Here is a 13856-nt window from a genome sequence, read left to right on the forward strand (position 1 = left end):
GGAATTCTCGGGTCTCACCCACCTATGGTGATGTTAAGCTTAGTTATTTGCTAACCCAACGCAATATGAAGCCACAACAATCAAGAAAAGATCCAGCTATTGCAGATATTCTTGAAATTATCGTGCCAAACACAGAAAATATTTGGAAAACTGCTTCAATTCCTACGGTTTCTCACCAATGGATACGCAAAATTTTCAAAGACTTTTATTGTAAATACAAGAATCTTCAGAAAACTATGAAAGCAAGGGAAGATTCTTAAACTTTCAAGTTCAACTTGAAATCTTTTCAGTGCTAAGCACGAAAATTGTTCGACATTACAGCATGCAAATGTGATTTTGAAGACTAAGTGTGACAAGTTGAGAAAGGTCCCAAATATAGAGCGAGATTTCTTGCAAGATCAAAGAAGTACACGCAAGATGGCCATTGGTCGAGTAGATGTCCTAACAACGAAGAAATTTAAAAACAATGAACAAAGGAAAATGAAAATGGTATCCCATGTTTGAAGTCATCTTAAGAAGAAACGGTGGAAACTAGTTCATCAAACACTGAAAACTCATCTATATCCAACGATTCTGAGGAAAGTGATCTATAAGAGCTAAAACACAGTTTACCGTTGAAATGAGTATTTCCATCTACCAGTAACTGGAGCTGGTCCATCAATCGGTGCCGAAGCAAGTACTTCATTTGCTTTTGAAGTTCTACCATTTTTTGCAAGATAAAATTCCTAGAACAAAATGTGCGAGGAAATATATTTTGATGGTCGAAAAGACAAAACCTTAGCTAATGTCAAAGAAGGTGGTTCTTTCCATATCTGAAGAACATATAACCATATTGCAGGAACCCGAGTCAATTTATCTCGGTCACGCAACTCCAAGAGAGTAGTAGAGCAAGGGATTTAAAGTCATCAATCTTAGACTTTTTGGAACAAGATTTTAATACGAAGGAATTGATGGCGATCGGATGCGACGGAACTATTACCAATACTGGTTATAAAAATGGTGTTATCAAATTAATAGAGAAATAGGCCATCCCTTGCAATGTCGTATTTGTCTTTTTCACTTTAATGAGTTACCCCTAAGGCACCTTGTGAAGCATCTAGATCAGTGATTCCCAACGTGGGCGTTACTGCCCCCGGGGGGGCAAGGGAATGTTCCAGGGGCGGTAGAATCTACGGGTATAACATGGGGTCCTATGGGTTAGATTGTGTTGAGGGGCTATGGGAGAAAAGTTCCTACGCCCACCCAGAGAATTTATTGCTCTTATTGCTCTCAAATGAGAATCTCATTTACAAAGAACTGAGAATCAAAAGAATTCTCTGAAAATTAGAAATGAAGGATTATCAGAAGCAGAAATCTATACATTCCATGTTCCGAAAATAAACTTTTCTGCTAAGCACTATTCGGAACTATGTGCATGGGGGTCAAGTGCGAGTGACTGAACCACCTATTATAAAAAATCAGGAAATGGACCCACAAAAATGATCCGAACCTGCTCTTCCATCTATACCGAATTTTCCGTGTCACACGCAAGCAGTTTAACGGTGCGTACGACTCGTAACTGAAGCATCTCTTGTTGTATCAGCAACCGTCACATCAGCAGTCGTGAAGGCTTCGTTCAAGCCATAATATAATCAAGGAGTACACTTCCATCGTTCGAAAAAAAGCGGACTATTTTGCAAAAAAGTGAAATGTAATAACAGTGTGATAACATGATAACAGAGGAAGCAATGGAGGCATTCTCCTATATAACACCTATATCATCAAACTGTTTTTTTTTTTAAATGTGGAACATTTTTATAGTTTTGCCCCCCCCCCCCTCCAAAAAAAAGGGTTTATTTTCATCTCCCTGTATCAATCACTATATTCGGAGAGTTTGGAAAATTCTCCTTTCAACTGCCATGACAGCTGCAAATAAGCAAATATGCTTTTATGCTCAGTTATAACTTATATATAGAACTCTTAACTTGTTGAGTATTTCTCTGGGTTTATATATCAGCAACCGTGACATCAGGAGTCGTGCCTCAATTGAGTTTTGCCTCTCATGTACTGAATAACTTTTAAATTAAGTGTTTTTCTTTTTTTAGAGAATGCTTTTTAAAAATCATCAACTTCGTTTATGTTTGGAAAGATTTTTTTAATGTGTGCTTAGAAAAGTCTTTTTGCTCGAAACTTTATGGTCTGTGAGGAACCTCAAGGTATTAAAATATTTTCCTTGATTTTGGTATAACTTCTTAAAACCTTGAAAGGCATCTTTTGGATACTAAGGCAACATCAATTTCCAAAAAAAGTGAAAAAAACACCCTTTTTCGTTCCACCCTATTGTGCATTCCTGCCATAAACCATTTATGCTACAGTTACTGGATTCAGTTTTGACGCCATCTGTTGAACATTAGTAGAACTAAATACATTGAAGTTCAAATCCTCTAACATTTGCATTTCGTAATAACTTTTTAATTATTTATGCATTTCGTAATAACTTTTTAATTATTTATGCATTTGTAGAATAAAAATTGAATTGAATGAAAATTTCTTGAAACAAATTTGTTTTTTACTAGTTGCATTGTCCGGTATGTGGAGTTAGTCTGTACATCAATTAGGATTCTACGAATCATAAGGAAAATGAAATGTATAAATTTCAGCGTCCTCCCGCAGTGGTTGATAACCGAACAAAATTGGAATCACACTCGGAAATATGTGCATTTCAATTACAAGTTTCTCATTTCGTACATAGATGGCAGCAGGTTGGTTCTGAACACAAAACGTGCGTGCACGACCAACACCTTCTAAGCTTCTAGAAGGTTTTTGCTCTAAAATTTTATCCATTTTAGTATTTTTATTTTGTAATTAGTCGATAGTTAAGGATGCTTTTAATGATCCGAAGTGAGAATATATATATCAGTAGAAATTCGATGTCATGATTCGATGAAATATTTTTTGCTCATGTCTATGAAAGTGCGTGTAAAGTTACCCTTTAAATTCACCGGCGATGGTCCTTCTAGGAATAAACAAGAATTTCTCGGCGATTTTTTTTTTAATTTATGATAATCGGACATTATAATTTTGTGAAATTTTAGGAAAAGTGATGAAATTTCAACATTCCAAACGATCTGGTTCATCATGAAAATCGAGATCGAAAACGACCGAAATAGTCGGCGTGGTCCTTCTAGTAATAAACTCACGAGCAATGTCCTCGTGGAGAAGAATGGTTATCGAAATATCATACAGAGAGAAAGAGATAATGCTCAAAAGTTTTTCCGAACCGGAAATTTCAGGATAAAAAAGTTGCTCGGGAGGAAATTTGACTTTGTGTGAAATAACAAAGAGAAGTATTTCCAAGTATGGGGGAAATCTCTCGAAATTTTTCAAGCTGAATGAAGGTCTCCGTAGCCTCCTTGAAGAGGAAGAAGAAGATAACACGCGTCTTCTCCAACTAATGGATCTTATCGAATAAAAGCGTCTCGAGTTTTCCATTTAATTCACTTACCAGATAAGACATATTTGCGTTCAGCGAAAATTCCACTCGTCTGAATTAAATGAAATTTCTAAAGGAAGTCCCGTCGTCAGTCAATGTTATCATTTATTCTTTTATACAGTGGAAATTTGGTTAACCATCTTAATTCGTTCTGCCAACGTTATCCGAATAGCTCGTTATTCGAATCAAACTTCGCCGTAGGAAATAATGGGAACTCTGATAATTCGTTCCACAATTATTCATTCACACAAAAATGACTAATGAAAACGGGGGGCATTAAATTAATAATTAAACACAATAATAACAATATAATAAATGATACAATAAAATATACATAACATAAATAATAATAATCGTAAATAAACACAGTAAGGTATATATATAATGCTTACAAATTAACTTTCCTAAATGATGAAAGAGAGTAGGACTATTGTTTAGGACGATTTACGGACTCCTTGACCACTGATAAAAAGATCCTAAGCCACTAACACTTGCTTTGGCCTACTTTTTAGGATTTCTGGGAAATGGTAAATTGCAGTGTTCGTTGCACAAATTCATTGCTCGCACACTGCTACAGCTTTATTTGCGTAGTTTTCTTCCTCAGAGTTCTGCACAGATTCCCACATTCTGCACTCTGATCTCATTTTATGTGAGGGGCATCTCTCCTTACGTTTCTCTTCCTCATACGAGATACCCTCAATAAACTAATGATGGTGCGTGCAAAAGAGATCCATCACTTCATCTACTGTCAGCTCCTAGACTAGTTCCACCACTATTTCTTCAATGCCATCCTTATGCATCTCTATTCCATGGTCTTCCCCAAGAACACAATCTCTTTGACAAATGGTGGATCTTGTTTATGAACCCTCAAAAATCACGTTTAATAATGCGATCAGCTCACAGTTTTTTTTTCCAATCAGAATTTAAAAGAAAAACTTCAAGTGCACATTCGTAGCCTGGTTACAATTCTTTATCAAGTTTCATATCGTAAAATATTTACACGCGCACCTGTGGTCATTGTTCGCGTAAGGCACGCTTATACTGGAAACTGTAGGGGAGAATATTACCCACAATTTTCTATAACACGTGTTTCGGCGAAAGCGAAAACCATCAGCTCAGTTGTGATAATGAGAAAATAAACACACAAAGAGCAAAATTTTCGGTCGTAATCATCGCTCGTTAACCGAGTAAAAATTTGTTAAAAATTTTTGCTCCTAATGTGAATCATCGCTCGTTTACCGAAGTCCCACTGTATATATAGCATAATTTAACGTATATAAAGAACCCCCACATAGAAGGAACCCCTCTCCCCTCCGATATTTTTGTACTTAAAATTTGGGAGAAAAAAATTGAAAAGATATGTCTGTAATACTATCCACCTATAAGAAAGTTATCCTATTTTTGGAACCCAATTTGTGGCAAAAAGGGATTCATTATAAATGCTAAAATACGGTAAATTGCAAGAACGCAATTTCGAGCTAAGAATATTCCATTCTTATTTTTCACATTAGAAAATCATGACTGATCAAAATACGTCGGTTTGCATGCTTAATCGCGTCCTTGGTAATCTGCAGATCAAAAACCATCTCGAGCTTGAGGAAAAACATAAAAATATATACCAAATGGAATACAAAAAAAAATAATTTTAAAGCAACGGGCATATGCCATCGTCCTCACTAATCTCGACAAATTTAGAGAAAACATGGGTGTTTACTCAAAGGAGCACCTTCAAGTGCATATAGATTTCCTTTGAGGTCATCTATCATCAGAAATAGAGCATTTATATGAAGGAGCAAAAAAACAAAAATATCTTGGAGATTGATTTGGTGGGATCTAAAACGGGAAAATGAAGTTTTTATAAAAATAAATATGGGGAAAAATTTCTTTATTTTTTTTAATTTAAAATTTTAATTTATTTCTAATTTTATTTTCTATGCTCGATACGTGACATATTTTGAAAGATTTTTGTTGTTTTTGAAATGAGTATCAGTGCGAGAATTTTTTTTTGTCACATCCACTATTCTGGTCACACAATGGTAAATGACCAATTCACAAATGTCGATCTCCTTACCACAAAAGTAAACAGGAACAAAGAAAAAGACACAGTTCTTTGCACAAAGTGGCAGTTGATCGTTAAAAAAATATCAGGATATGTAACAGCGATTAGTGATGATAATGATGTCGCACTTCACGCAAAGATAACGGATAAGTCAGCATGAATTTTCGAGGAGGCCTAATTCATGTCAAAAAGAAATTGAAATTGAAATTTAAAAAAAGAAATTGAAATTGGAATTTAAAAAAAGAAATTGAAATTGGAATTTAAAAAAAGAAATTGAAATTGGAATTTAAAAAAAGAAATTGAAATTGGAATTTAAAAAAAGAAATTCAGAGATCATGTATATAATGAGAACAGTTGAATTTTATTCATAACTTTCAAACTACATTATAATGCAATACATACTTCATTATTTTTTGCGTGATACGCAAGACGTTCATGATGAGAATAAATAGAAAGAAATTGCCGAAAAATATGAAACACAATAAAGGGAGAAAGCGTTTCCTCACATGTTCTACACATCAATACTGACAGATGAACATATTAGTGACTATAAATCATTATCATTTATGAACAATACAAAAGCTCACGATTGCATAAGAAAGAGAAAAAAAAAAAAGAGACAAAAGTTTCGTCAAATATTCATGCGTTTTCACATGCATGTGAACTTCACGTTAACATTTAGGCAACCAAAAATATATTTTTAAACTAATTAATCAGTTTTTTAATAAATAGTCTCGCTGTTGTTTTTCCCTCTGAGCTACTTTTGATAATTATTGATTACGAATCAAAGATCCAACTGCGAATGTTCATCCAAATTGAAAAATAGTCGAAAAGAAAAAGCTCACGTGTTATCCTGCATTATAGAGAAATTCTTATTTCTTAATTCTTAAGTATTTTCAGCATGTTTGTTCCTTCTATGAGCATTCAACGCCTCCTTCCTTGTGTATTATTTGCGGCAAAATTCCCACTTGTAAGGCTTTTCTCTAGTGTGAGCCATCTTATGGCGTCGCAAGTGATGCTCCATGTTGAATAGTTTCGGGCACAGTTCGCATTTGTAAAGTCTATCCCCGGTATTAAATCTTTTATGGTCGGCCTAATGCCTCACACACATACTCGCATTTTTTTCTCTCTCACAAAATACACATTGATAAGCAAGATTGCCATCGTGGATTTTCCTGTGAGTAAGTAAATGGACCGCTCTTGAAAATTGATTATTACAAAAATGTCACATTCGAAGGGTTTTTCACCTGCGTGAATTCTCCTATGAATGAGTAGGCCTTCGTTGTAAATCATTTGTGAAAATTTCCCATTGGTAAGGCTTTTCTCCTGTATGGGTCATTCTGTGATATTTCAATGCATTCTCCCACTTGAATGTCTTTGGGCATAATTCGCATTTGTAAGGTCTATCTCCGGTATGAATAATTTTAGTGGTCATCGAGTTATTTCAGGTAAAACGGACCATTAACCATTAAATTAAATTAAATTATATAGCTGACCATAAACCATTAGCTATTAAAGATTTAACCCATTTGTGTCCACGAGTATATTTTTTCAAAAAGAATTCGCAACACATAACTTTTTTTTTTCTTGTTAAGCTGCACTCACATGAGTACAATGAGTACAATACTCGCATGGTACTCTTGAAATCTGAAATCAATTTTTCAAAGATGAATTTAAAAAATGTTTCATTCAATTACAATAAAATGCAAAAAAATTCGTTTCAATCGGTTAACGGAATCTCCTACCTTTCAACATGGTAAAAAAACTTTGTATTATGTAGAATTATTAATAGAAATATTATTTATCCATTTATTTATTTCAACATTTTACCACATATATATGATTGCATATGCTATCCTATGCCAGTACAAAATTTTGCATGTTTCTAACACTAAGTTTTTTTACAGATTTTCGAAAAAAGCACATTAAAAACAGCTTGGGCACTTGATAAAATATTGTGAAATGAATGAAATAAATAAAATTGAATAAAAATTGATTCAAAACAAAGAAAATTGTTCAGTTCATAAAATGACGACAAAAAGTTCAGATCCATTCATAAATACTTGAGTTATGAATTAAAAAAATGTAATTTAATTTTGAATAAGATTGAGTCCATAAAATCTTGTTGTATGGAAAATTGAATCATTATTTTTATCGCACACCGTTTCCACAATTTTACCTTTTTAATTCTGTTCTCAAATATTTTGAAATTAACATTGAACACTAGTCCGGGGTCCCTCTGGGGTCAGTAGGGTCCCTTAGGGCCGTATTCGCCGACATGGTTCAAAATATAGTCACAATTTTTTTATAAAAGATCAAAATAGGTTGGTTAAAAACCTGAATTTAACCAATCCGTGTGGATCTCTTATCAAAAAATTGTGACTATAGTTTAAACCATGCCAGTGAATACCGCCGTTAAGGACTCAGTTGTTTCGCTCCCCTGAGCATATTGAATAAAGTTTTCACTAACTTGAATGTTCAGAAATAAATGGAGACCAATTGCATGTCGCGCGGGAATTTTCACGATAACAAACGTACGAATATGATTGCTTGGACAAAATTTTAAATTTGTGTATATCCGCAAAATATGATGCATGTATATATCAAAATTGTCAATGTAATAAATACCTTTGTCCCTACACACAAAATACACTATGTTGACCCATTGTGTCAAATATTTGAAATTGGTACAAAACACAAAATGCCAAAATTGGAAAAAAATTAACGTTAAAAGCCAGTTGAGCTGGCACTGGTCACGGGCACTAGTTTGTTATATGTTTATTTGAATTACTAACTACCCTTTTAAATTCCCAATTGGAAGAGTTAATTAATAGAGGTTGGCCGTGAAGGGAGGGGAAGGGCTCTTTAGTAATTCACCCAGGTTCGTTATCTACACTGCTGGCCACCGTAAATGCACAGAATGAAGGAAGCACAGAATGAAATGCCTGAAGGAAGCATGCAAATAATATGAAATTTACAACATGCATTAGCGGAGGTGAGATATGCAAATGATTAGAATTTCAGTGCAGACGCACATCACGCGCGCCTGTGGCGCCACTTCAAAGCGCTATTTAAGGCTTGGAGATTTCGACGATTTGAAGTACGGCAATTGTATTTTTCTTGTGGTTTTTTCAAAAAAACGATCAACTCTAAGATTTAATAATAATTACTTCATCAAAAATTCTGAAATTTTGCAGAAATTTTTATTCAGCATGCGTTAGTAAAATGAAGCTCCAACTTATACATCTTGCTATTCGTTAATATTTTATGAATCTTTAAAGTTTGAAAAACTAAATTTCAAAAATTTCTCACATGTTGAATAAATATTTCAGCGAAATTTCGGTTTTTGGTGCAGTAATTATTATTTATATCTTACGAATGAGCTCAAAAACTGCAATCTCAGAAAATCGCGTTCAAAATGTTCTATCTTGTATACATTATACTACTATTCATAACTTCTCTCTTTTATTTTGAAATAACTGAATAAAAAAATTGATGCGAATTTTCTTAAATTTCATTTGCAATTTTTCTTAAATCATTTTTGAAAAATCGATTTCAGGGATTACGACAACACCTTACGTTAACTCTCAAGTTTTCATCTTGTATATTATGTGAACAAAAAACGTGTCGACGTAAATAATAGACATCAACCTCGACTCGCACGACAAGAAAATATACCTTTCTTCCAAAAGATGCCACTAAATGCAATCTGAATTAAATGAATGCAACTCCGGGGTTTTGTTTTATCATGCATAAATCTTTATAATACGAACGACAAAGTCTTTCAGGTATTTCTGAAGTAGGAATTTCGTTTTTGACAAGGAATTAATTTAATCGGAGCACGTTGACGAAACAAACCATAAGTACAAGCCATTTTTAATTTATCATTCGTTTACAATTAAAAGATGAAAACCAATGACATTACACTGGATTAAAATATGAGTAGAGGCTCTCGATAACGGGCACCCAGTGGCTCGAATATTTTATCCACTAACGAAGAATGCCCCCCCCCCCTCCCGTCAACATTCCATCGTTCAATCCCATAAAAACTTATTGAAGAACAGCATTTCTTTTTCCAAAAACGGATGTAGATTTGCGCTGTTAGTATGTTTCATTGAAAAACTACATCAACACAGCAATTTAATTAGTTAGAGAAGATTTTTATAGCTAAAATGTTCAATTAAGGGTCAAACATGCAGTTATTGTGCTTTGATTTTAATGTTATCTATACACAAATAAAATCTTGCTCAACTAAGTTGAATAGTTGTTACTTTGAGTTTTATTTCTGATTTCTTCAATTTGGTGTGGTTTTATAAATCTTTCAACACGTAAAATTTCAGCAGCTCTCAAAAAATGACACCTACAAGAAATAAACTCTATCTTGGTAGTAAAATTATTGTACGTATATAGCTGTATTTCGTACGTACTGAAATGACACTAAAAAAATTTACTTTCTAACACACCAAAAACATTAAGAAAAGAAATTTTTATAATCGGTTTTTTTTGTTTTACGATGTATTTGCATGTATATTCAAATGCACACGCAACAGTGAGAGCTAGTGGATGGTAAAATGCATCAAGTCCCGGTGTCGTAGTTTAAAAACGTGTACCCTAACGGGGAGTGTCCCTTACGGAAGTTTCCAAAATCAAATTGAGACACTTGTTTTATTCTTACGTGAATAAAATCTAATTTTAAAAAACAACCATGTTATAACATGTATACAGAGTGTTTTGTTAATGGGGGGACCAACAAACTCAGAGAGTTGTTAGTAGGCGTCAAGTGGTACAAAAATTACAATGGAACATGGTGTCGCACACCACGTTGAGAGGGTGAAAATCACCAAAAAACGCATGCAGACTCTGAGTTCAATGGAGCCTGAATGGAGCAACGTACCTTGTTTTTCTGCAACACGTCCTCCCTGAATTGGTGCAAAGTGTGCCGGCCGCAGTGCAGCACCATCATGCTGCTGCACATTTTTCCCATGAGGTCCGTAATCACCTCGATGTTATATACTCAAGGAGGTGGATTGGACATCGTTGCTTGGCCTCCGTGTTCGCCGGATCTCAATTGCGTTTTTGGCAATTTTCACCCTCTCAACGTGGTTTGCGAGGGTGAAACCATTTTATATGGAAACTTTTGTTCCTCTTGATGTCTACAAACAACCCTCTGAGTATGTAGGTCCATTAACAAAACACCCTGTACATTTACTGTAACAACTCTACATGATTAATTTCCTTTTATTGGCATTTGAAATACAAGGCAACAACAGGCAAAATGCCCAAATGCCACGTTGATGAAAATTTCGTCTATGCTCTTTGATAATATTTCTAGCCTACAAAATTGTCTTCTTTCATAAAACAGACGTAATCTTAATAGAGAATGATCGCGTCATTGTCTTTATAATTTGCAAGATATAATCATGGTGCACATGTAAGACTGATGTGAAAGGCATTAAAAATGATTGAATTTCATTTTCCTCAATTTAATTCGATGTGCCGAGAAAACAAGCTTGTCGCTAGAACTCGCGATAACATTATACGGCTTTGGCAGGAACTGTATCATAAAAGCGGGCGATTCCGTCGGGAGTTAATCTTTATTAGCATTTCAAGGACGTTTTTGGAAGAAAGTCGTACTATTATAATGATTATAGCTCCGGGCATTTACAGCGTGACAAGATTTAAAGTATCACGTTTCCGTTTTAAACCAGGCGTAATGAGCATGTAGAATTCACAATTTCTGGTAGATTCGAAACAAAATGTTGATGGACGCCAATAAGATAATCCGTTCCGTCAATTATTTTTATGCGGAACTCAATTAGTGTCGCATGTCGTATAATTTTCGATGAGGAGACTTGTAATGGGATTTAAAGATCGGGTAAAGGTTTAGAGGTCTTTTCTTCTGTTATCATAAGGTTGATTTAGTTTGAATCCTTGACCTTTGTCATGTTTTTAAGTTGCGCTTTTAATATGCCTCAATAAATAAATTTATAGACGCACAGATTTTCACATGGCATCATTCTAACAAGTAGTTTGTTGCGACCCTGATGGCAAACATTGAGATACAGAGAGAGATATTTTTCTCTTTATGTAATTACTTTATAGAAGTTTGTATATTATTATGGCAATAAAACACGTCAGAAAATACGCACGAGAGGTTAGCTGTTCAGTCTTGATCGTATTCTAGAGGCCAGTATTTTGGCATTTAAATTTTAGTTTTGATTATTTTTACGCTTTAAAGACTAACCCTACTATAGTTAATGGTATCTTTACCATTTACGGCGTGCCGTTATCAATGATCTACTTTCCAGTATGAAAACTGATCAATCAATCTCGTCAAAGACGGAGAATTCAAAACGTACTGAAGTGCAATGCACAGGAAATAAATGAAAAATTCCATATGGAATATCGAAATAAATTATTTATATAAAAATTAAAATTTCCCATTGTAAGTGGCTTTTTAGGTGAACGTTACGTAATCAACTGATAGCTACAAAACGTGTGCGCGTATTGTAAAATAAAACATGTTTCTGTGAATAATTTGTCACACACAAACTAATATTATATTTAATGAAAACCCATTGGGTGTGTAAATTTTACTCACTCATTCGGCATAACTGTAATTTACAGTAAATTTTGGGGTTAAGCTGTAAAGAAATACGAAAGTTAAGTACCTAAGTTAATAAAAACAAAAAAAATACTTTTACAGTAAATTTCAATTTGTTACGAATAGTCAAAATCATCGGAGGTTTCTAACACAAATCCATAGAAATATTCAAGTTTTTTCAAGTCAGTGTATGCATTCTGAGGTAATCTTGTATCGATACTTGTATCAGTAATTTGTCGGTGGCATCGAAGTAAACTCCGCTACCACACTTAGGAAGTGCCAGTAAACGGCTGCGAAAGGTAAGAAATTGTGGATAGAGTAAGTGTGTGCTTGAGAAGAAAAAAGAGGGAAGAGGATAGACAAATAATTGCCAAAATCGGTAAAATAAGACTATATTAAGTTTTGTAAGCTCTTAGCATATACTCAGCATGGCCATTGCAATATTAGGACATAACAACACCAATGTTCAATACACCTGACGAAAGTAACCGCTCCGTTTCGAAGGAGGCTTTCTAGATATTATTAGAGGAAAACAAAAAACCCTATTTTTTTCTATTGTCAGATTAAACTGAACAGCACTTATAGATTTTATTGGAATCTTTAGTTTTTGTGTATTTCTACCATAATGATTGATTCAACTTGATTTAGTCAAGTGAATCATTTCATCTTTATATCACGTAATCCCTTCTAAAGAATTGGAAAGTTTGAGTGAGTAGCTCGTTGGTGACATTGAAATATATACATGGCCCCAAAATCAAACAAAATATTTCGTATACACTTGTTTATAAAACGGAGTTTTGTTCACAACATTTATAGATACTATATAGCAGTGATTCTCAACCTTGGCAAGCCCACGGGCCGGTTTTATTCATTTTTGTGAGTGGAAGGCTCAGTCAAACACAAGACCAACGGAAAATGAATGAGGAAAAATGAAACGGCTGATCATTCGCGGCACGGTATGAATGATGTCAGTGCCCGGTAACGGGCCGCGGCCCTGCAGTTGAGAAACACTGCTATATAGGCATATGAGAACCAAAATAAAATAACATAATTCGTATGCACTTTCTAGAGGTTCAACAAAACTTATTCACGTGACATTTATACATGAGATTTGCGACATATGGTAACTTTTATGGATAATTTGACTGGAAGACATACAATTTTTCCATTTACAAATCATACCACGTATCTATTCTATATACACACTGCATTTGCAGACCATTTTCCACGAAATAGCGATATTAATCTTGGTATGTGAGTTTATTCCTAATGGATAATTTGCCACGAATGTAAAAATAAATGCTGTATCAGTAAATACGGCTCCATAGTCTGTTGCCGCAATTTGCGTCAAAACTTTAATTGTTAAAAATAGCTATAAAACTTCGTAAATGCTCCACCAGAGCACGCTTAAATTGATCTCATTATGGAGCACATTTCGAATTTAGTGCATGTGATAATATTTTGTTTCATCGCGACACCTCAATGCGTTCGCAAATTATGGGCACTTGAACATTTAATGTATTATGATATGTGCGCAGCCTCTCACAATCATTTTTACCCCGAGTCATTTTGGGATGCCTGGGAGCAAGAAAAGGTAAATATTGAAGAGAAATGTAGAACAGGCGAAATTCTTTTATAAACCTGAATAACTCTTGAAGTATTGCAGCCACGGGAGTGATGTAATGATATAGCAATATTAAATAGTATGCGCTACGTGTTGG

This window comes from Pholcus phalangioides, unplaced genomic scaffold, assembly GCF_987345545.1.
Source record: "Pholcus phalangioides strain wild (caught in Gottingen) unplaced genomic scaffold, Ppha-v1.0 ptg000016l_1, whole genome shotgun sequence".
NCBI classification, from domain to species: Eukaryota; Metazoa; Arthropoda; class Arachnida; order Araneae; family Pholcidae; genus Pholcus; species Pholcus phalangioides.